The sequence below is a fragment of the Sander lucioperca genome, chromosome 8 (genome assembly GCF_008315115.2).
Source record: "Sander lucioperca isolate FBNREF2018 chromosome 8, SLUC_FBN_1.2, whole genome shotgun sequence".
NCBI lineage: Eukaryota > Metazoa > Chordata > Actinopteri > Perciformes > Percidae > Sander > Sander lucioperca.
Window position 1 is genome coordinate 1,763,234 of NC_050180.1, and position 23,853 is coordinate 1,787,086.

The 23,853-nt window shown below is 38.0% G+C and overlaps 2 long non-coding RNA genes across 2 annotated transcripts; one reads left to right on the plus strand and one right to left on the minus strand.

The window, feature by feature from the left end:
• Positions 1–3,533: 3,533 nt before the first annotated feature.
• Positions 3,534–14,981, minus strand: LOC118495669. Its single transcript, XR_004898169.1, has 3 exons — positions 14,970–14,981; positions 7,943–7,948; positions 3,534–3,620 (listed from the first exon to the last, which is right to left on the minus strand). It is a non-coding gene; the product is annotated as an uncharacterized LOC118495669 (long non-coding RNA).
• LOC116035496 lies at positions 4,308–20,869 on the plus strand. Its single transcript, XR_004101384.1, has 3 exons — positions 4,308–4,451; positions 8,588–8,595; positions 20,853–20,869. It is a non-coding gene; the product is annotated as an uncharacterized LOC116035496 (long non-coding RNA).
• Positions 20,870–23,853: the final 2,984 nt, after the last annotated feature.

The window sequence follows — 23,853 nt, forward strand, 5'->3', positions numbered from 1 at the left end:
TTTGACTCTGAAAATGGAGTTTACAAATCCATTCCTTCATTTATTGTTAATGCAAAACCTGAAATGTCCTCTTTGCCCGTCTTTATAGATACACACGGTTGGCTTTGGAAAGAGCAAACACACTCTCCTCTGCTGTTATAGAACTATAAATACACATTTCATTCATTTTAGTCTGAATTTTATTAGAAAATCCATCCCCGTCTCTCACATCCCCAATTTGATAAATTACTAGCAAACCCTTAGAAAAAGTCAAATCAACATGACACACCACCAACGTCAATTACACTGAAAGCAGTACATCTTTCTTTTCTCTGTTTCTCCTGCTCATGAAGGACTCAAATGCATGTTTACTGCGTGCAGTATAAATAAAATTCACCCTACGTGGTTGTGCCCGGTCATGGATGCTGGCGCACTCGTTTGGCCCTGGACGGCCTTAATTCCTTCTGTCAGCCAGTAATCAGGTCTGTTTCACATAACGGGCCATTAGTTTAGAGAGCAAATCTGCTCTCGGCACTGCTGACAATGGACAGAATGAGTGAGTGTGTGTGTGTGTGTGCGCGTGTGTTTGTGCGTGTGTATGTGTGTGTGTGTGTGTGTGTACATGTGTGTGTATATTTGTGTGTTTGTGTGTGTGTGTGTGTGTGTGTGTGTGTTTGTGTGTGTATATATATATATATATATATATGTGTGTACGTGTGTGTGTGTGTGTTTGTGTGTCTCCAAACCTGACCTGGCAGGGCTAGCACAGAGGGGAGGAATGCGCGCGTGCAAACAGATAAACAGAGAAGTAGTTGGAAGGAAAAAGAAGGAGGGATGGGCGTTGTGAACGCTGGCACAGCCGCACTCATCGGATCCACTGGAGGAAATGAGGCTGACAGGTCAGAGTGTGCCCCGAAGATGTTCCCGTTTTAACTCCATTCAAATCTGTAATCACTGCCCTCTGCATGAACCCGCTCCTCTTCACCGCAAAGAGAAAAAGAACTCAAAGATACAAACCTTCAAAAGGAAGTGGCCTGTATGTGCCTCGCCCCTGGTGGACAGCGCACTTGAAATCGCGTCCTGCATGTCGTGCTTCTTCCTTGTTCTGTCCTGTCTGCGCAGACCTGTTCAGCAGAACCCCAGGGTTTGTTAACAAAAACAAGAGGACGCGGTTGACAAGTGTTGACAAGAAGATGCCAACTCTGTGCTGTCATCCACCTGACCCCGACGGAGCTGACGGAGATGTCACTGCATGGTTAGCTCAGCCCCAGCCGCCACAATCCAGCCTGCAGATAATTGGAAACACAGCGGGGGCAAAAAGTCAACGGTGGAAGAAGTATTGAGATCCTTTACTCAAGTAAAAGTACTAATACCACACTGTTTAAAAAATGCTCTGTTACAGGTAAAAGTCATGCATTAAACATGTTACTTAAAGTGGCTATATGTAACTTTCAGTTTTCAGTTTGCGGCCCCTTGGGACAAAAGTGGTAATGTTTTTACCACACCTGCTGTCCTAAAGGTCTAGGAGTTAGTGTTACCGGGAGGTCATACAGTCATGTGAAAAAATTAGGACACCCATGCTAAAGGTGACTAAAAAAAGGAATAAAAAAATCATCTTTTGCAAATTGATCTTAATGCCTTAATTAAAAAAATGAGGAAAAATCAAATCTTTAAGGACACCAATTTTCTTTGTGAACGAATAATGTATCATAAATAAATAAATGTTATTCCTTAAAATACAGGGGGCATAAGTAAGTACATCACTATGTTAAATTCCCATAGAGGCAGGCAGATTTTTATTTTTAAAGGCCAGTTATTTCATGGATCCAGGATACTATGCATCCTGATAAAGTTCCCTTGGCCTTTGGAATTAAATTAGCCCCACATCATCACATACCCTTCACCATACCTAGAGATTGGCATGGGGTACTTTCCATAAAATCATCTCTCAATGCAAATCAAACCAGCTATTAGGCTAACTGAAATAAAACCATGCCAATCTCTAGGTATGGTGAAGGGTATGTGATGATGTGGGGCTATTTTAATTCCAAAGGCCAAGGGAACTTTATCAGGATGCATAGTATCCTGGATCTATGAAATAACTGGCCTTTAAAAATAAAAATCTGCCTGCCTCTATGGGAATTTAACATAGGGGTGTACTGACTTATGCCCCCTGTATTTTAAGGAAGAACATTTATTTATTTATGATACATTATTCATTCACAAACAAAATTGGTGTCCTTAAAGGTTGGATTTTCCCTCATTTTTTTAATCAAGGCATTAAGATCAATTTCCAAAAGATTACTTTTTTATTCCTCTTTTTAGTCAACTTTAGCATGGGTGTCCTAATGTTTTTCACATGACTGTATAGTTGCCATGAATGTTTTGCTCAGACAGTAAATCATTCATTTACTATAAGAGAATAAGTTACAGATGCATCGTTGCATTTCAAGTGTTGCATACGGTGACTTAGTCTACTTTGGATGTATCGTGAGCTACCTGGTATCACTGTCACTTCGTCACGAGCCAAAGCATTAAGAGATTTTTGTATCAACCAACGTGGTAATAACTTAGATTCATATAGTGACTTTAAGTAAAAGTATGTAAGTATCATCGGTAAAATGTACTTAAAGTATCAAATGTAAAAGTTCTCAATGCAGAACAATCCTCCCATTTTAGAAAGAGTAAAGGATCCAACCAGTTGTGTTTTTAATGGTCTAATCATTTCAGCTGGACTGTTAGGCCGTTATATTGTTGGCTAGTTTACTTTAGAATAAAACATCATATTTTATAAACTACATGTGTTTTGTGTGCAGAAATCTTAATGTGTAAAGTAACTAGTAACTAAAGCTGTAACAGATGAATGTAATGGAGTAAAAAGTACAATATTTCTCTCTGAAATGTAGCGGAGTAGAAGTAGAAAGTGGCATGAAAAGAAAAGACTCATTTGAATTTCAGTACAGTACTGGAGTAAATGTACTTAGTTACATTCCACCACTGCAAATATGTAGCATTGCAGTTTCACAGAGCCCCGGTGAAAGTCTCTCAAGTGAGAAAGAGCGAAGCGGTATTTTCTGTCTGTCCATGTCTGGCAGAGAGCGGGGGGGGGGGGCTCCTTACCCTAATAGCTTAAGACACAGCCAGCATTTGCTTTCATCTCTCAGGGGGAGCGCTGACACAAACCATTTTCGTTCCTCTCTGGCCAACCCCTCCATTTGCCGATCCTCACATGTGCGCTTCTCTTGTTGATTTGTTTTCTTTTACTGAATGCATCGGAGTCAGAAAAGCCAGCGAGAAAAATAAGAAGCACTTTAAAGATAAATAAAAGAGGCAACGCTGTTAAGAGGTGGTTTCATATCATATCATATCTTATCTTATCCCAGGCTCAATGAAACATGATGTTCCGAAGGGGCACAGGGCTTCTTAATGAGACAGCTCAGGAAAAATAATATTTCTCATAAGGTAGATTTGGAGGAAAGCTGTGTAGCTAAGGATGAAAGGCTTTCAAATAGATCATTTTTGCCACATTCTGTGAAAATACTGATTCATGTTTGGTGTGTGTGTGTGTGTGTGTGTGTGTGTGTGTGTGTGTGTGTGTGTGTGTGTGTCAGATGTTTGTTGGGTGACCATACAGATGTTTTCTTTATGTTTTTTAATTTTATCTGTTGATTGTTGGAGCAGAAGATGCAAGAACATCTTCCGTGTGAACAGACAAAGTTGTATCTTATCTTATCTTCTCTTTATAAAAAAAACAACCTGGGTTTTGTTTCTCTTGCTATGTTTCGATGTCAGCAAAATGTGCTCGATGAGGCCCATTTTTGGATTTTTACGTTTTCCTTCTCCAGAGTGGCTGGGATGCGGCCCACGCCTCCAGGCAAACTGTGCTTTCCGGAAGCTCTTTTTCCTCATCCAGCCCTCCTCCCATCCTCTACCCCATCAGGATCACTCAGCGACCCCTCTCCCCCTGCCCCCCTGGCCCCCTGTCCACCCCCTCCTTCACCAACGACATGGCATTTGCACTGCTGAGGAGAATGTGAGCTAATGAAAGTGTAAAGCCTGTGGTCACTAGAGTATAAAATTCACATTTGGCCAAGGACCGGCTGTGCAATCTGATATTATGAGCCCCGCCGCACACAGAGAGAGAGAGCCGGGGCTTGAAATAGCACTCAAAAAAACACACGGGCGAGGCAAACACAGGAGACGGATGCACAGCCCAAAGTGCGTTTTTGGTGAATTTGATTCCGTGTCATCGACGGCAGGACTCAGATTTAATTCATTTGGAATTCACCTTTGTGGCGGAATAGTTGAAGATTCGCGGAGGCTGTGTGTGTGTGACATCCTGTAACGGTGCGGAGTAGAAATAACACACACACAAAAAAAAGGCGCCACAGTTGTGACAGAAACCCCCATCAAGTTGGCTCAGTCTTTGTCTAAAAAGAAAGAAGATGTGCAAGAGCTGGGCAAAATGCAAGGTACTGTACGCCGCCATCTTGTTTTGTGTACACAGAGAGAGCAGCCGCTTGCCCTTATTAAATGGAGGTTTGCTGTGGACGGCAAACAGAAAACAAGGTCAGAGGCGTGGCGTAAAGACGTGACGCAAACAGCCCCGAGAAAAAACAAACTACAAGCCTCTTTTCTGTTGTGACAAAGCAAGAAGCAGTGTAGACGGAGAGATTTCTGTACAGTGAAATAACAGAAAGGAAATCTAATTAGATCTCTGTTCTAATTAGACCTCAAACAGCTCCTGCCGCGAGAGATTCACAGATCCATCTTTTACCGTCTCCTCACTCAAACGGCCCAACTCGCTTTATCGTATTTTGTAGAAGTCATTCAAAAAAAGGAATACAAGTGATGTTAAGCAGCATAATTAAATCACGGCAGGGTGAGTTTTGTCAGTCTTTTGTTGAAACAGTGGCTCCACTTCACGCAGGTCAAAAGTTCACGCGCATTAAAAACGGTTGACCTATTTTCTCCGCTGAAACTTGGGAATCCATCTTATCGGTTGGTCCTCTATCCTCTGTCCGCTTGGATTAATCTCAGCAGCCAAACACTACAGAGTTTCATTAATATAAAGAATCATCTCATGCTCAACTCAACTACTACTACTACTACTACTACTACTGAACAAGTACTAACCACTGTTGCATGCCAGTATGCCCTGATGTTCCTCCATGCACGTCTTGCATTGAGACATCGATTATATAACTTTACAATTCCCTTTTTTATTATTGGTCAGCATGCTTAGAAACTGTTTCCATACTTTTACCGCATTTTTTTTTTTTTAAAGATTGTTTTTATTGACATTTTTTGGCAACATATGAAAAAAGATATATAAAAATCAACACCCAAAATACAAACGACACAAACAAGCATACTCACATACACGTACAAGCACACACACACACACACACACACACACACACACACACAAGGCAAAGGGGGGAGAGGTACAAGCATATCCAATTTGTCTTAACCCCAAGCCAAAGAAACTAAAACCCAAAAATGTCCAGTAGTATGCATACAAAAACCAAATAAAGACCGGCATAGACAAAATCAGTGCATAAGTACATGCATGAATAAAAGTGGAATCAAATTGGGTCCCGATATTGCAAAAAGGGGCCCCAGGATTATTCCCATTTATGCTAATACTTTGAATACTTAGTTGGCATCCATTCCATACTTTCATTTTAATCTTATATTCCTTTTTAGGGTGACTATGAAACATCTGTCCAGTTACTATAGACTACAGCTGTGATCGGGCCCAAAAACAATGCCACCCGACCCTACATTAACCCACATAGTTAATGTCCAAGCATCCCAAACCACGGCAGCAGTTTTGAGCCGAACCCGATTACAAGCCCAAATTTCCTCTGTTAATATAAACAAATATACGTATTACAAGCTGAAGTCTTTTCAGTGCGGTAACAGACATTTATGACACAATCTCCGCCTTTCCCGAATGTTAGCCACAGCCCCCAAAAACTCTCATTTTGCCATATTAAATAGAGATTGTACACTGTGAGAAAAAAAAAAATCTGTTGAAAAACGGATAATGTTCTGGCAGAAGATAAATTTACATTTACATTTACATACATTTCTGTTAATCCAAAACTGGAAAAAATCTGTAGATGACAGTATATCCTTTGTACCTTTAAACAGACATTTTGTTTTAACATTTCTGTTAATCCAAAAAAATTTAAATATGGAAAAACACCTGTGAAAAATTATTACAGAAAAATCCTTCATATTAACACAGAATATTAGCCTGTATTTCTACAGACTTTTCTAACAGTGTATAACATTTTGTCATACACAGTGGTACACAGCCCATGCATTATTCATTACGGTGCACAGACTATACTAAGGTCTGCATTTAAAAAAAAAAAAATTATATATATATATATATATATATATATATAAATAAGACATAGGAGAAAGACAAGGCCGCAGGTGCATGGAGAAAAATATGATACATGTTAAATGTCAACAATCAGGCAGTTTACAAAGTAAAGTAGGAGTATTTAACAGAGGTGGGACAAAGTCATTGTTATGCAAGTCACAAGTAAGTCTCAAGTCTTTGCCCTCGAGTCCCGAGTCAAGTCGAGTCAAAGATGAGGCAAGTCCCGAGTCGAGTCACAAGTCAAAGCCAACAAGTCTCAAGTCGAGTCCAAAGTCCTACCATTTTAGTTTCGAGTCATTTCAAGTCCTCTTACCACAGAAATAAAATTTATACAAATCATGTATGTCTGTAAGATTTGTATTTATTTAAACCTCTTTTTATACAATGACATTAATCAAATAAGGGCCATTTTTATAGCCAAACGAAACTATCTTCGGTATCATTTTGCCAACTGGCGCGTTGTTGCTTGTGCTTCATTGGTTGTCTTGCAATGTGCCTGCTTAGATGCTGTCGAATCAAAACAACGTGGGACTACAGTGATTGGATGTCGTGCAGGCAGCGCGCGTGCTCTCTGCATGCATACAGGTGGTGCACATTTTTTTCACAGATGCAGATAAACTGAGAGCGCCGCGGCCGTGTGAACATTTTCTTCCCCAGTTTTCATGGGAAGTAGCAAGTCTTCTCGAGTCAAAAGGCGCAAGTCCAAGTGAAGTCACGAGTCATTGATGTTAAAGTCCAAGTCGAGTTGCAAGTCTTTGTACATTTTGTCGAGTCTGAAGTCATCAAATTCATGACTCGAGTCTGACTTGAGTCCAAGTCACATGACTCGAGTCCACACCTCTGGTATTTAACACAGTATATAAAGTAAAGTAGTTCAAGTTTGCTCCCCGTAATGATCAGCTACACTAATAAAATGCTTGAATGCTAAGATATCAGTACAGTACTACTATGTGTTGTCGCTGTCAGACAGAAACCTTGAATCTCCATATTTTATCATTACTTTTCCATAAATCAATGCCGTTGGTCCCTCTTTACGTCTGTCTGTGGGTTTTACAAAACATTTAAACAGTGACGAGGCGATTTTGTCTGACTTTGTTTGCAAAAAATAGCTTATTAACATGTTTTCAAATGAGCTTTTTTCATTTCCTGAGAAACAACGTTTTGCCTTTTTCCTGCATGTATTTCGTGTTTATTTTTCTGTACTTTTCTATTTATTTAGCATGAACCTATGTTTACTACACTTTGCTCACATTACTAAGATATTACACTTTTTTTGTAATAGAGTATTTTGAAATTGTGGTATTGTTAGCATCGAAGAAGGCTGGATGCCGAAACGTGTTAAAGTGATGTTTTTAATCAGATTCTATTTAGAACGAGCCAGATGTAATGAAGGCATTTTACCTTATTGCCTCGGATTTGTTCTTGATGCCCACTGGATTTGTTCATGCTCTCCCTACCAAAGAGCACCATCTTATTTTCAGATAGTTCCAAAAAGCTCTCCCTTTGGTTTTTCACTGTGGTATTGTTACTTTTATTCAAAATACAATATCAAAAAAAAATCACATTATTCTCTATTCTCTCAGTGCCTGCGGGCCTCTCTGCTAAACCTAACAATACAACTACTAGTACTTCCACTCTCAGCTCACTTTAACCTTACTTTATTTTAGTCAATTTAGTCATGAAACCACATACATTCTCATCAGACACTATATATTTATGGTATTATTATTTTTATCATTCAAATGGTCCAAACCTCGATTCTCCTAATATGATGCTGATTGTGGGAGGGGCACACATACTTTGTAGATTGAATTCCATCATTGTCTCAGACTATGATGATGATGACTCATCATCAGTGTGTGTGCTCTGACGATGAGAGGCTGATAACAGATAGGGGCAGAAGTCGCCGAGGCACCCTGCTTGTTTTCCCCCAGAAGATGTGCATCTGTGTGCGGGGTGAGCATCGTGAAGGGCCAAGCTGGCAATTACAATCAGTCAGGAGCAGAAATTACAGCCATACCTATGTGATTGCACACTATCACGTTTCAGCAGGGCCCTGATCGCCTCAGTCTGGAGCCTTTCTTATACACAAAGTACAAAGTGTATTATATATTACAAAGTGTATTGTAGTACAGAGTGTATTATACTAAACTGACACTCAGCTGTACTCGAGGATGTGAAAGGAAAGTTCACTCAGGGTGTATGTAGGACACCGTGTGCCACAGAGAGCACTGGCCCGCCAGCTATAGGCCTCTCTCTCTCTCTCTCTCTCTCTCTCTCTCTCTCTCTCTCTCTGTCTCTGTCTCTCTCTCTCTCTCTCTCAATTCAATTCAAGTAGCTTTATTGCCATGAATGTATCAAAAACAATATTGCCAAATCATTGGTCAAATTAATACAAGTAGCCTACAAATTCAAAAACAATATAAATAATCATATCAAAACCAATGTAACAATAATGACATAGACAAAGCTATTCAAGTAATAATAATATAAAGTGTCAATGTGTTCGAGGCCTAATGTGTCTGTGCCTCTGTCTGTGTCTGTGTGTGTGTGTCTGTGTGTGTCTGTGTCTGTGTCTGTGTGTGTGTATATGTGTGTGTGTGTGTGTGTGTGTGTGTGTGTGTGTCTGTGTGTCTGTGTGTGTGTGTGTGTTTATATAAAACTATTTTTAACTACAGCAAAATGTCTGATACAGTAGAGCAATTATGTGTGTGAAAGTGTTGAATAAAATGAAAAATAAAATGTTTAACCTTTTAAACTAGTTTTTTTTGTGAAATAAGCTCAAATAAGCTCAAATAAGCTCAAATAAGCTTATTTATTCAAATAAGCTCAAATAAGATTATTAAGCTCAAATAAGCTCAAATAAGTAAAAATTAAATGAATACACAAAGAACCTTGTGATGAAAAAAATAAAAATGTTGGTCACCGTTGCAATCTGATGTGTCACAATTAAATTAAAGCGGCGTATCATAATAAACCTTTTGTGGGATTTTTTTTTTCTTTTTTTTTTTTAACTGTGGCCGTGAAAAATGTCCATAAATTACTTCAGTATCAACATTTACCAAGATACATTGTCATTTTACTTCTCTTATTTTAGTGTTAATTTCCAAATTATTTTCCACTTTTACATTTTTTTGAGGAGTACTGTATAATTTAATTAAGTAGTTATTAGCCATTAAGCAGCTAAACCTTATAGACATAACACACATCTGGGATTCTCACATGCATTTAAACAGTTAATGCAACGTAACAGCATTGCTTTTATAGTGTTATTACTAATTCTTTTCTTTTTTTACGGTTGGGTTTGCATCCCCTTGTACACTAGGCATCATGGGATTGGAATGCAATTTGTAGGCTTTCTGTCAACTTAAGCCTCATAAATAATTGCGAGAAGCTTAGATATAAATACATGTATTGACCATTTACCGAGCTCTTGTTGCTTTGACCTGAAACAGAGGAATATAGCATGGAATTGACACTGGAGTCTCTTTTGTGCACTGTACATGCTTTGCACTTGAATGTCGCCTTGCATAAAACATATATCTTCGAGGCAAAGTAAAACCATTTTAGACTGCAAAAAGAAAGTAGATATCTGTGCTTTTCCCCCTGTGTGGATATGTTGTGTGTGTATGTGTGTGTGTGTGTGTGTGTGTGTGTGTGTGTGTGTGTGTGTGTGTGTGTGTGTGAGTGGTCACCGGCAGGTCATTCAGAGAGAGAGAGAGAGAGAGAGAGAGAGACGGACGCAGCGTCTGACAAATGGACGGGACACTGGAAGTCACACTCACATGCACACAAATGCAGTGGTGGTTGAAGTACTCAGATCCTTTACTTAAGTTAAAGTACTAATACCACACTGTTCAAATACTCTGTTACAAGTAAAAGTCCTGCATTGAAAGTGTTACTTAAATAAAAGTATGTAAGTATCATCAAGGAAATGTACAGATACAGATACAGATAGCTTCATTTATCCCCGAAGGTCAATTCAGTTTCTACAGTCCACTGAAACATATATACACATTCATACTGCCTGTCGTCAATGACAGAGGGAGAATTATATGAAATAAGAACTGAATATATATATAATATGACAAAGTAGGATAAAGAGAGACAAAATAAAATAATTCCATAAAGTGCTGAGTGTATTGCACATACATAACAAATTACAATCCACCAATTTTAAACCCTTAACCAATACGAGGTTAGCAACCTAATTGCAGAGGGAATGAAAACTTTGGAGTAATACTTAATACTTGAGTAATACATAATACTTAAAGTATTCAAACTAAAAATCCTCCCTTTTTAGAAAGTGTAAAGGATCCAAACAATTGTGTTTAATGGTCTAATCATTTCAGCTGGACTTGTAGCCATTATATTGTTGGCTAGTTTACTTTAGAATAAAACATCATATTTTATAAACTACATGTGTTTTGTGTGGAAAAGTCTTAATTTCTAAAGTAACTAGTAACTAAAGCTGTAACAGATGAATGTAGTGGAGTAAAAAGTACAATATTTCTCTCTGAAATGTAGCGGAGTAGAAGTAGAAAGTGGCATGAAAAGAAAAGACTCAAGTAAAGTACAAGTACCTCAACATTTGGACTTAAGTACAGTAATTGAGTAAAAGTACTTATTTACATTCAACCACTATCTCACCCCTTGATGTATTTGGGTACATTGCAGCAGCGGGGCTTTGGAAAGGGTTTGAAAGCACTGTGTAGAGAAAGGAAATGCACATTCACTGTGGAATGCGTATATTGCATTTGAGCGAGAGAACAGCTCTGCCCTTTTCCATCACCGCTTTTAAGCCCACACTTGAATTGCAGGGCTGGAGAAGTATTTTCTTCAACACGGTCTCTGTGCCTTTCCGGCCTCGTACAGAGGAAAGTTCATACTTTGTATCAAAGACAGCCTCAGGCTCCTAACCGTGTTCAGGGGAGAAGAAGGATTCAACTGGTGAACACCTTGGACTCCTTTAGATTGCCCCCCCCCCAGTGAGTCAGGGTCTGAGTAAAGTGTTATAGGAGTTCTGATTGTGTGGAGTGTGGTGTGGAAGCAAAGCCAACAGCTTTACATCCTCACATAGAAATCCTCGAGGCACACAGTCAACTTTCAACATGTTCAGCAGGCAGTAATCTGAATCCAATGCAATCTAGTTGAATGTAATAGAATTGTACTCTTCCACATGAGGGATATTTTAAGTCATTAAAAAAATTAAAAAAATAAAGTGATGAATGACATTTGTCTATTTTTACTAAATTGTATAAAATTCATATGTTGATATATAATTAATCTTTGACGGTTAAGAGTGCTTTCTATCTCTTGTAGTGAAGAGTTGAACTATATACATTTAAATTTTCAAATTATTTTTGATATTTGAACTTTAAATTCAAATATAAAAATTCAACATCTCCATAGAAAAAACGTTTGAATGTGAATGTTTAAATATTAGATAAAAATTAGCTCTGTTGTGAAAATCACAATTCCATTCCATTGTGGGAAACTAAATTAAAATCTGTGTTGAATGTATTCAGCCGTAATCATATTTTAATATTAAACTACATTTCTCCACGTGAAAAGAATTGTATTTATTTCATATTTAAATGCTTTCAAAATTATCATTTTTTATATTATTATAAAAATATTATTCTTTCTTTCTAAAAATGTATAATTGAACTGTGCATTTTAATTCAAATTTAAAATCCTAAATTCAATTTCTCCATGGGTGTTGAACTGCATACATTTTAATGTTTACACTTAAATTAAAAATGTAATTCATTGAATGAAAACCTTTACCAAACTTATTTTAAATAAATGTCTCCATATGAACGCGTTGATCTGCATACATCTGAATGTTTAAATACTTTTTTCAAGTTAAGTTGTATTCTTTTATTCGAAATCTCTATCGAATGTCAAAGCAACCAACATTGTATTTTTGTTTCAATTTAAAATATGAAGTGCTTGCATTATGAATTTTAGTCAGCTGTTCTGACACAAAATACGTGATAAATTGCTGTACATAAACACACGGCCTAGATTCAAACCTGTGCATTTTTACCCTAAAATGTCAATTTTTTTTTTTTAAACAAATGTGCCAAAACTTCCAGCATTTCAGATGGCCCATGCCACGGATTAATAATGACGGGAACAATTAGTGGGGCCGATAGTGTGCTTGGATGTGTGGGCCGTGCCGAAGCATCGGGGGTCATTTCAGCTCTAGCGCTTGTTCCTGGCGCCCGGTCTGTACGGTAGACGGCACACTCGCTCCACATTAGATCAGCAGAGGCCTAATGCTGCTCCTGGATGTGACACAACTGTGGCAGTGTGTGGGCTGAGCTGACCGAACATTCACCTCTCTGCAAAAAAGCTCTTTATTTATTTATTTCCACTCTCGAATTAAAGCGTTTTTTTTTTTTTTTTTTTTTTTGTGGAGCTAACCTACATAACAGCTTGGTGCAGTGGGGCGATTTCATTCATGATGCAGATATGATGATGGCGGACGGGGGCTCCTAAAACTGAAGACAATGGCTGCCCCAATCAGTCCCATCGGCCCATATCATTACCCAAATATCACACAGACTCTTGATTGAGCTGTATTGAGTTTAGCCACTGAAGCAAATCATGCTATATTTAATAACTTGGGTGCCCCAATCCAAACTAAATGATTTCCCTATCATAAACAAGCCAGACACAATTGGAGTCATCTTTTTTTCCTGCTATGTTGATTTTAAGCGCTCGGTCAGGTTGTCTTTGATTTGTTTTGATCGGGATTTCACTACAGCTGTGCAGATGTGAACACCAGTGTCATTCATACAGGCAGAATGCATACGACTAAGTGCTAACTTGTACCATCATTTATTCTGCTCTGAAAGGGTTTCATGTTGAAATGTTAACCTTATGTTACACTCTAAGAAACATCTGTGTGTTAACAGTTGTATGACTGTATATTTTAACAGACACTGTCCATAGAACGTGATTCACAGTTGTGTTTTTTTTTTTTTTTTACATTTTGAATTGCATAATTTGTGCTCTGACAACTTTTAGCGGCCACAGATGGTTTTACGAGATTATAGAAGTCCACATTGTCACTTTTTTTAGGCGTTTGATGCTTTATTTTCAACATTTTGGCTGTTTTTTCCCCTGACGTATTTGTAGCTTTTTACGACCCTTGTGACACTTTTCATGACTCTTTACTAACCGAGCAGCTTTGTATGACAGAATGTAATACAGGCCTAACAGAAAATGTTCTGTATTTTAACTGTAGCATCATTTCCAATTATTACTCATGGGGAAAAAAACAGGGTACCCTACTTGTATTAAATGTTATACTTGCTTACACACACTATATATACATACACGCTTTATGTCCATACTTTGTTTTGTGTCAGAACTAGGATAGTGTTTATTTGAAATGTGTATGAATAATCCCATAATAGATGGGCCGTGTAAGCGGCCAGACACAAAAATAAACCATTCATTAATTTATTCATTAATGCTAAGTTATGTGCTTTTGACAGAGCTATTTGTAGTGAGTTAATATAAAGCAAATACTAATGTAGTGTAGTATTCACAGGAAGTACACCTGTTCTATATACTGTATGTGGCTGGTCAGGTGTACTGCAAGTTCATCTGAAATGTTTATGCCTTAAAAATCTTTAGAGAAAAAGTTGAGTTACACATTTTATACCACAATTTTGAGTTTAGTAAGTTGAAGGGCCCTTTGGAATGGCCTAAAGATTTTTGTGGTCAATTCTCAAATCCTTTATCTTTTATTTGGTTTAGTTTGGTTTGTTTGTTTGTTCGTCTGTCAGCACAAATACAAAAAAAAACTACCAGCCTGATTTCCATGAAACTTGGTGGAAGGGTGTAGCATGGGCCAAGGAGGAAGCCGTTACATTCAAATCACAGGGCGGATACACACATTATTTTTCACTAACGGCATAACATAGGGCATTTGGCCTCTCCAGTTGCCCTCCTAGTTTCAGTGTGTTTTAAGATGGGGAAGGTTGGGAGAATTAAGCAAAGCTTGTGTTTGTGGTTAGTACCGTGCATGTATATACTGTATATATACATTATATATATATATATATATATCCATAGGTGTATGTTATAAGAGATATATGTATTTGCAAACATTATTTGTAATCTTAAAACTATGCAAATACAGTTTCCTACAAAAATACTTCTATCCTAACCCACATTTAGCACCAGTTGCTCCTGACTTTCCTACTGTCCTATTTTAATTGTTTATACTGTGTGTGTGTGTGTGTGTGTGTGTGTGTGTGTGTGTGAGCGTGCAAACATCCTTCTTTTTTTCTTTTAATATATACTGTATATATACACGTTTAGCTGCTGTTACCTGCTGTGAAAATAAGGACAATTTTAATGACATGTTATTCACAGAAATATGCTAATTATATATCCATATAATGTATACATATAATGAGTACACAATATAGCCTTTATATAGAGATGAATTCTTGCTAGTTTGTTTTGGTTCTAAATAAGAGGCTGTCAGATTTCGTCCTATACTCCTGCTAAAGCAGGATCGTATTATCTTTTAAATCGCTGTCCTAAGCTCATTTTACAGACCAACCTTCTGTTTTTATTACTGGACTTCCTTTAATCACTGCTGTGTGCTTTTATTTCTCTTATCTGGTTTTATATAACGCCTATAGTTCAGACTCCAAAAGCCATCGCTGGTCTAGCACATACGTATTTATCTGACAGCTATATAATGACAGGTGACTTTGCAGATTAAGATTTTCATGTTCATGTTCAATTTCATACACAAAAGTTAAAAGACAAGTACAATCATACGACATAATGCAGATATGTTGAAACGGGACCCCCTGGCAAGCTATATGAAGCTTGTGTATCGGGGCCCAGACACTAGAAAAATAATACACATTATGAATACTATCATATTGTTTGGATAAAAAACAATATATCTCCGCTGATAAAATCTGTTGCATCCTTAGATTAAACCAACCAACTGGTTGCTTACACATTCACTCATTAGTCATATTAATTGTATATATAACTACATATATTGTAATATAACATACTATAAGGTGTCATTATTTTTCATACTCTGGGTTAGCTGACTATACATCTGTACTTCTATTTAACCCTAACCCTTTAGATTTTTAATGCAAGACATTTTTCTTAACAATGTTGTTGTGGATTTTTTTGATTGCAAGTACAACTTTTATCACCTACCGCCATTATACCCAAAGTAATAAATACAAAGTACTTTGTGGCTGTTTGTGTTGTGATGCGCTGCTCTGCTCACATTAAACACATTGTTTTCATGTCTGTCATCATAAGGGAAAACTACGAAAGAGGATTAAGGCCACTTGTGAAAAATGTATTTGAGTTCTGAGTTGAATTCTGACTTTTTTCCCAGAATTATGACTTTATTCTTAGAATTCTGACTTTTTCATTTAAGTCTAAAAAAAAGTTAAGTTTAAAACAAAAAAAAAAAAAAAAGGTCAGAATTCATTTTTCTCAGAATTCTGACTCAGAACTAAATTCATGTTTTCATATGTGGCCCTAATGCTCTTCCATAGGAAAACTAACTCAACTCCCATTGAAAATATTTCTTAATAATGCTCTTTATAAAACATGAGCTCTGTGGAAATTCCACCCACTATCAATCATTCTCTGAATTTTCTCTCAATCATTCAAATATTTTCCAATTGCAATTTTTCCTTCAATGCAATGCATGATGGTACATAGTGCTCAGTAAGTGACCATGGGTTGTACACTACTTGTCACGATGCATTGTGGGATATTTTGGGTCCACTGTATAGGGTATAATAATTCTCACTATACATGCAGACAGTGCTACAAAATGGCAAACTCATTAATTAGTGGACTATAGCGAGTGATTTCGGAAACAGCCGTGTGTTGTTGCTACTTTTGAACACACATACATACATGCTGCCCATTGAACCTTTTCAACATATCAACCCTTAGAAAAGCGGATGCGGGAGATCGTTACATGATCCTGTTTAAAACAATCTAAAATAAAAAACTATGACAGTTGGAGCGGCCATTCTTTTGCAGCAGAAAGCTCATGTAAGGCTTCTGTCTTTCCCGTCATCACACTTGCGATGACGTCATCACACTCGCGATGATGTCATCACTTTAAGGTCGGTCCAAAATGGCGTGACACCATTTTCTATTGCTGAGGAAACTATTGAAAAGCCTTTAAGCCTACTATACACCAATCCCATAATCGGCCGTTGGACAGTCTGGTGAGGTCAGTGACTCGAGTCTGTTCGGTGTGATCCGTGCCGTCGTCCGTCCGAGGGGCCGTCAGCCTTCATTTTGGCCGATTTTACATGTATAATCAGCAGGGCGGGCACTGCCGGCAGTCAGACTCAAATGACCCATCTGATTGGTGGAGAGCTAACCCGGAAACTGGGAGCGGAATGAGTCTCTCAAAATCTGACGAAAATCTTTTAAACTGACCTTTGTTGATCTGAAATGAAGACAGATTCAGCAACTGCACGGCCTATTTCTCTCTTAAAATGTTTTCAGAGACACGTTTCGGTGAACTATTTTAGTACAATATGAGATCGTATTCAGAACTTTCTGGAGAAACCAGACCCACGTGACGCGTTCGTCGAATCAGCTGCTCAGTTGCTGCAGTTTTCATTTTTAGGCGACAATACAGATTAGCGCCGCCTGGTGTTATGGAGACATATTACGTCTCGTCACTTTGGTGTGTTCCGAGGCACTTTTTTGACCAACTCGGGGAGACTGATCAGTCCAACTGCCTTTTCTGCCGAGGGTCGGCCGTCTGGTCGGTGTGTCTGGGCCTTTACACTCTGCTCATAAAGATGAGCATATCTCAACTAACAAAAAAATGAACACGGCTCAAATAACTTCTGTTAAGAAATATTTTGTTCATGTTTCTACATTTAGAAATCCTTTGGATCAATATGTTTTGTGTGCTTATTCATTCAAATTTGATAAAAACACATTTTAATTTTTTATTCATGACACAATTTCACTGCTTTTTAAATTGTTATGGTTTACTTGACTTACATAAGCATCTAGATTAGGTTGTATTGGTTTTAGGGATATACAGCATTTTACAGTAAGCTATCCAAGAAATGACATCAAAATAAGTACAAATACCAATCTAGGCACTAGAACTGTTGCTGAGTTCAAAGGGTTGAAACTAAAATTGTTAATGCGGAACGGAAGAGATGATTTTTTGTAAGTGAGAGAAATGCAGCACATAACGATAAGAGACGAACCCACTGCGGCCTGGTTTAGTTATTGACAGCATTAACGGGTGAAAGGTCGGCAGGGTGTGTCCCAGGCGGGGCTTTGGCCTCGGAGGTATTACCACTCAAATGCGCTCAGGGGAGATGGAGCACGCATGGTAGGGAATAGGGACAGTTTTCATACGGGACACACATGCCTCTATCCTACTTCTACTTGTTTATGTCCCTTGTGGGGAATCAGTACACCCTAAGATAGGGATCTTCAACAGGGAGTCCTCAGAGTCACTGCGGGGGGGGGGCTCCAAATTATTGTTAACGTTTTGAAAGTTTTTTTCAAAAACTAAAATGTCTTAACATGAATCCCACATATTATAAGCAAATATAAATCTGATCTAATCTAATCTAGGCTATAGGTAAAATAGCTATTCACAGATTCAGTTCATCCTAAGGATTTCCTGTCCTACATGTATGTTTAACATTAAACATGATTTATAAAAATCATGCCAACAATTTTTTTACTGTAGCTACAAAGTCTGGGTAATAAACTGCTGGTACTTTTTCTGTTAATTTACAGATTTATTACTTAGAGTGTAGCGTCTTATGTAGGACTGTTTGTTCTCATTGATGGGCGCACTCAGTGTCCCAGTCAAACGCCACATGCAAATCCAGGGCAAACACAGATTACTCTATGAAGGACTTCAATAACTGGGTTTGTGTCCGCGGTGGCTCATGGCGTTGAAAAATATTTGTAGGAGATCGGGGTTGGAGGATTGTACAGCACAGGTATTTTTCGGAGTGTGTTTGAAGAGGCATAGGCATCACAGAATGGAATAATCTGCTTTTACAGTGTTTTTCTCAATCTAGCCTACGTCTATCCATCTGACAACTTTTAAAACAATACCACATAAATATTATGTATCTCATATATGTGTGTGAAAGGTTATTGTGATTGTTGGTTGCTCTATTTTGCATGTAGGGGTTTACACAATGAACATGTGTATAATTGCATTTGAGAGTAACATGATTCAGTAGGCAAATGAAGAGAGCTAAATCAGTGATGTGAAAAGGTGTGAAAGCTTCCTGGCATCCTTCATCCCAACAGCTTCTCCAAAGCTGCAGGAAGAGTTCACGAGCGAAACTAAACTTCAGCGTGGCCGACATTTCGCCGTCTCATCATCCAGTAGACTGTCAGCCGCGGCCGCCATGATGAACTCCGGATGAACCCGCTTGTATCTGTGGGAGCTGGGCAGATCGGGCTGTGTGATTGGACGAGGCAGCGCTCCAGATTACTGGAGCTGCCATGGCTGCCCCCGACGTGTCTGAATAACGTAATCGCTCCGCAGGCTTTTTAATTATCCTAAAATATCTGATGTGTCCCGCTGCTTGCCAGGGTCTGGGAGATAAAAGGCCCCAAAAACAGGGGGCTTGTGTCTGGTTTTTGGTTCTTACTTTACAGTAAATTGTGTAACTTATTAAGCTTAAGCTATGTAGGGATCTTGGTAATAAAAGCTATATTGTGTCTGTCCTATTTTAGATTATGGTACGGGGGGGGGTCAAACAAAATGTGACAGAGCTATGCACCTTTTTCTGCCTATTTTCTGGAATAGATTAATCAACATGCCTGATTACAGACTTCCCAAACACATTTACGGAAAAAAAATTCTATTGGGATTTTTAAATAATTATTGTTGGGCAAGATGGCTTACAGAATTATTTGGCAAGGCAAGTTTTTAATATATATATAGCCTATAGAAATATATTATCTTGTATAGTCGAATTAAAACAATACTATTCGAAATTATAAACAGAAATGGTCAGAAGAAGTTTTGTGTAAACTGAGACTGGTTAGTTTTTTTTTACCACCCAGAGTGTCACCCTTGCAAGGCGAATTAAAAGCACTTTTTGTTTTATATCGTCTTTTATACCCCAATCTGAGACACGGACGTTTCCTTCAAATGTCTGCAGAATGTCCTGATTTTTTTTTTTTCTGTCTGATGAATGTCTGTTAACATAGTCTTTCACCTCGCTTAGTTTGTGTTGGATGCGTCATAGCGACAGCGTGGGACAGCGCTTTATGTTTGATGTGTTCAAAGGCATAGTCTGGAGCCTTTAGATGTGCCCAAGTTATGTGTTATAGCTGTAATGTCTAAGGACTTGGATTGTGTTAGAGAATAAATAGTAAAATGTATTAACAGTATTGCACATAATGTCACATTTTTATTGCATGGTTTATCAGTTCTGGTGTGTGTGTGTGTGTGTGTGTGTGTGTGTGGGTGTGTGTTTTGTCCATGTGGTCTACTGGGAGCAGTGAATATGTAATGACAATGACAATTTAAGTATTGTATGTATGTTGTGTATATTCAATTCAAACTTTGCATTATCCACAATTAAGGTGACCAGATTTCTGAAATAAAAAGCAGAGATATTTCCAGTTGTCCCCTCTGCTTTTACATATGAAGACTATATATGTACCCCTCTATAAATAATGAATTGTGTTAGACAGAGATAATGTTGGGACCTGTATGATTTTAAGGCTTCCCTATTACATTTTTAATTACACACTTTTGATTTGTCAAATGTTACTCTCATTTTGAAAATGTTTGATTCAACTTTTTGTTGTTGATTAAATACGTTTGACTTGTCACATGTTACATTCATTTAAAAAATAAAATTGAATTGAAAATGTTTATTTTAATTTCTTCAAATACATAAAAAGAAAAATTTAACCAATGACTTATTTTAGTATTTAAAACAATGTGTCCAGAATCGGTAAAGTCACTCGGTTAAGTAATTTCATTTAATTATGAGATATGATTATTGAGATATATATATATATATATATATATATATATATATATATATGTGTGTGTGTGTGTGTGTGTGTGTGTGTGTGTGTGGACATATATATATATGTGTGTGTGTGTGTGTGTGTGTGTGTGTGTGAGAGTTTGTTTTACTGTATATATTTGAAATTTGAAATTTATTGTTAAGAGGATAACCCCTTGAGATGAAGCATCTCGTTTTCGAGGGGGTCCTCAAGGGATTGTGTATAATATATAATAGGTTAATTATTATACGGTTAATTTATGTAAAATACAACAAAAAATCGTACTTTCTTACAATTGATATGAAGTTATTTATACATAGATTTAATTTACATAACACATTATAATTTTGATATATATAAAATCTCATATATATTTTGTATTAGAAAATGATCCGTGTTGTGTTTTTAGAGCAGGGCCGACTGACACAGCGTGTACCTCAGGAGTTATCCCGGGTCAGCCTAAAAAATCTTTTTCGTGGAAACAACTTATCCCTAACCCAACCTGTCCCTGCGGCCAAACCAACAGACTCGTCAGGGTTCATGCAGAGTTGAGCGATGCTGATGCAGATTTCTGTGAAAGGGCATGGCGAAAGCAGGGACGCTGATGAAGATGATGGTGATGTTGGTGGTGATGATGATGATGATGATGATGATGTGGAGGAGGCGGGGCAGTTGGGTGGCAGTATAGCAACTCCCTCCTTCCTGCCACACTAACCCCTGTCTGAACCCAGGACGTGTCTGTCCCACGGGCCTTTTCCTCACCCCCAAACTGTCACATGTTTTCCGATCATCGGTGCCACCGAGCTTTTACCCCCCCCCCCGCAGCCGCCCAGTCTCCCAAACAACGTTTTCTATTTGCAAATGGATGCAACGTTTTCCTTTTCTTTTTGTCGTCCCCTTTCTCTCCATTTCCCTCCGAGCCAATAGTTGAGTCAGAAGAAAAAAAAGGGAGGATTAAGACACATATGACATATATTTTGAATACAGAGTTGATTTTAAATCTCTGTATAGTTGAATCTTCCAAAATTCCATTTTCTGGGTTCATAAATGCTGTCCATTTAATATTCATTCTTTACTACATTTTTGCGTGCTGCTAAGATGTTTTATGCCTTTATATTGTGTCTTTATTTTATTTATGTGCAGATCAAATTTTCCCCTTGAGGGACAATAAAGACCTCTGAACTCTGAACTGAAATATGTTTCAATGTTGTGAATGAAGTCAGAGATAACTATTTTGGGTTGTGTAGGCTGCCTGCTCTATGTCAGTGAGATTTGAGTTCCACAGTTTGATCAACAGTCTACTTAAGATATGATAAAATTCCAACTAAGCTTTTGGGGCAATTGAAGAATTCTGCAAAGGAAAATAAGAACAGCCAGGTTTAGCAAGTTTTTTTGTTCATTCAGCAATTAGACTGATGAGGGAAAGTACAAAAACATAGGATCTGAAGGTAGTTTGTTCTGGGCTATGATAATGACAAACATGTATGTGTGTGTGGGTGTGTTTATGTTTATTTATTTAATAGTGGATTGTAATGTTGTTCACATTCTCAGGGTTTATGTAGCCCACTACACATCGTAGCATGTGTGTGTGTGTGTGTGTGTGTGTGTGTGTGTGTGTGTGTGTGTGGGAATGGCATATAGGATATTTCTATTTCTATATATCAACATTTATATTTGTATCTGTTTTTAAGGTAGTTTACCTTAAAAATAATAAAATAAAAATATCCTTTAAACATACATTAAATATGTTAAATATACCTATTCAAAGCATCTCGTGTTCACACACATGTAACAAGGTCAACATATGCATGTGAAAAGGTTAAAAGAGTGAAAAAGGGGTTTTCAGAAGGTTACTTCAGACTCATAGACTTACACTCCTGTGTAAAGTTCAGTCAGTGTGTGACTGGGACTGGGTGTGTGGCAGCGCTGCACTGACGGCGGCGGCCAGAGTCGGTGGTGGCGCACTAACCCCACAGTGGAGCGGCGCTACTGATTGGGCCGCTTAGCTCAGTTTCTCTTAAGCAGGGTTCAGCACGAGGCAACAGCTGGCACAAGTTTATAGATGGGAGGCCGTTGTTGAGAAGGCAGAGGGGAGGAGTGGCGGTTACAGGCAGTTTTTTCCCCCTCCCTTTTATCCCCCCCCCCCCAGATAATCCCGACACCCTGACCCTGGAACCAAGCCTCCCGGCACAGTCGTGGCCCACAGCGGGGATTGAGCACAAGAAATTACAGCAGTGGAGTGGGATAAAGCTTCCCTAAATCTTCCACAACTGGTCACTCCGCTACACCAGTCCTGCTTTTTGATCAGTGGTGCCCTAAAAAAAAAAAATTCAGCCATCTCTTTCTAATCATATGAGTGGATTTTCAAGATTCTTCTTCCACAGATATTTCCCAGACAGAACACTGTGGTCTGACCTCGGTATCCGTGGCCTTGTCTCCAGCGAGAATTTCCTCTTGTGAGATATGTACATTTGACTTCTTTGTTGTTGTTATTAATCTTGAATTATTATCCTTTATATTTCTGTTTTCTAATCCTTAATTGTCACATCAGTCTTGTGGCACAACCCTAGAGCACACCGCATTGCTCCCACTGATTATTTGACTTCTGTTTCTGACAAATAAACTTTCTGAATCATTGAATCCTTGAGTGATAATTATTAAAATAATTACATGATCAACTGCATCCTGAAGTCTGGAACCCCATAAGTGGGTTTATGTGTTATAATTACACCCCATAACACCAAATACATACATAATAGTACACTCTAAAAATCTGTTTTTTAGAGTTGTTTATATACATCTGATTTCGGACTTGTCTTTTTAAATGTGGCAGTCAGAGCCGTGCAGCAGTCTAGCGCTGTAGCCATGGCAATCATCATTTAACCAAAGTTCACTTTAAGTTTGTTTTGATGTCCGAAGGCAAGGTGGCAAAGCGCAAACATGACCCGGAGTATTTCAAATGTGGATTTTTGTACATTGAGGATAACATTAATTTCTAATTTTATGGCCATATTTATTTTGTGTAGTTTTGATATTTCATTCATTTTAGTCACTTTTGTCCATGCAGTAGTCATGTTCCTCCTCAGTTTCTTATTAATGTGCTCCGAAATGCGCTTTGCGCATGTAAATGTGTGCCTGTTTTTTTTTTTTTTAAAAAGGTGACTTATGTGTGTTTTCGAAGGATATTTGTGATTATATATATAAGTGATTTGTAGTGTGTGTTATAATAACAAAATAACATTTTGAGTGCATACAATAATGACAAATTACCTTTGTACGTACACAAAAATGTATTTATAATGTGTAAATTAAAATGAATGCACATCAAAAGTACCTATGTGAAATTATATAAAGCGTGGTGTATCAGTAAATAGCGATGCCAACTTATTTAACTGTCATAATGTAAAGTA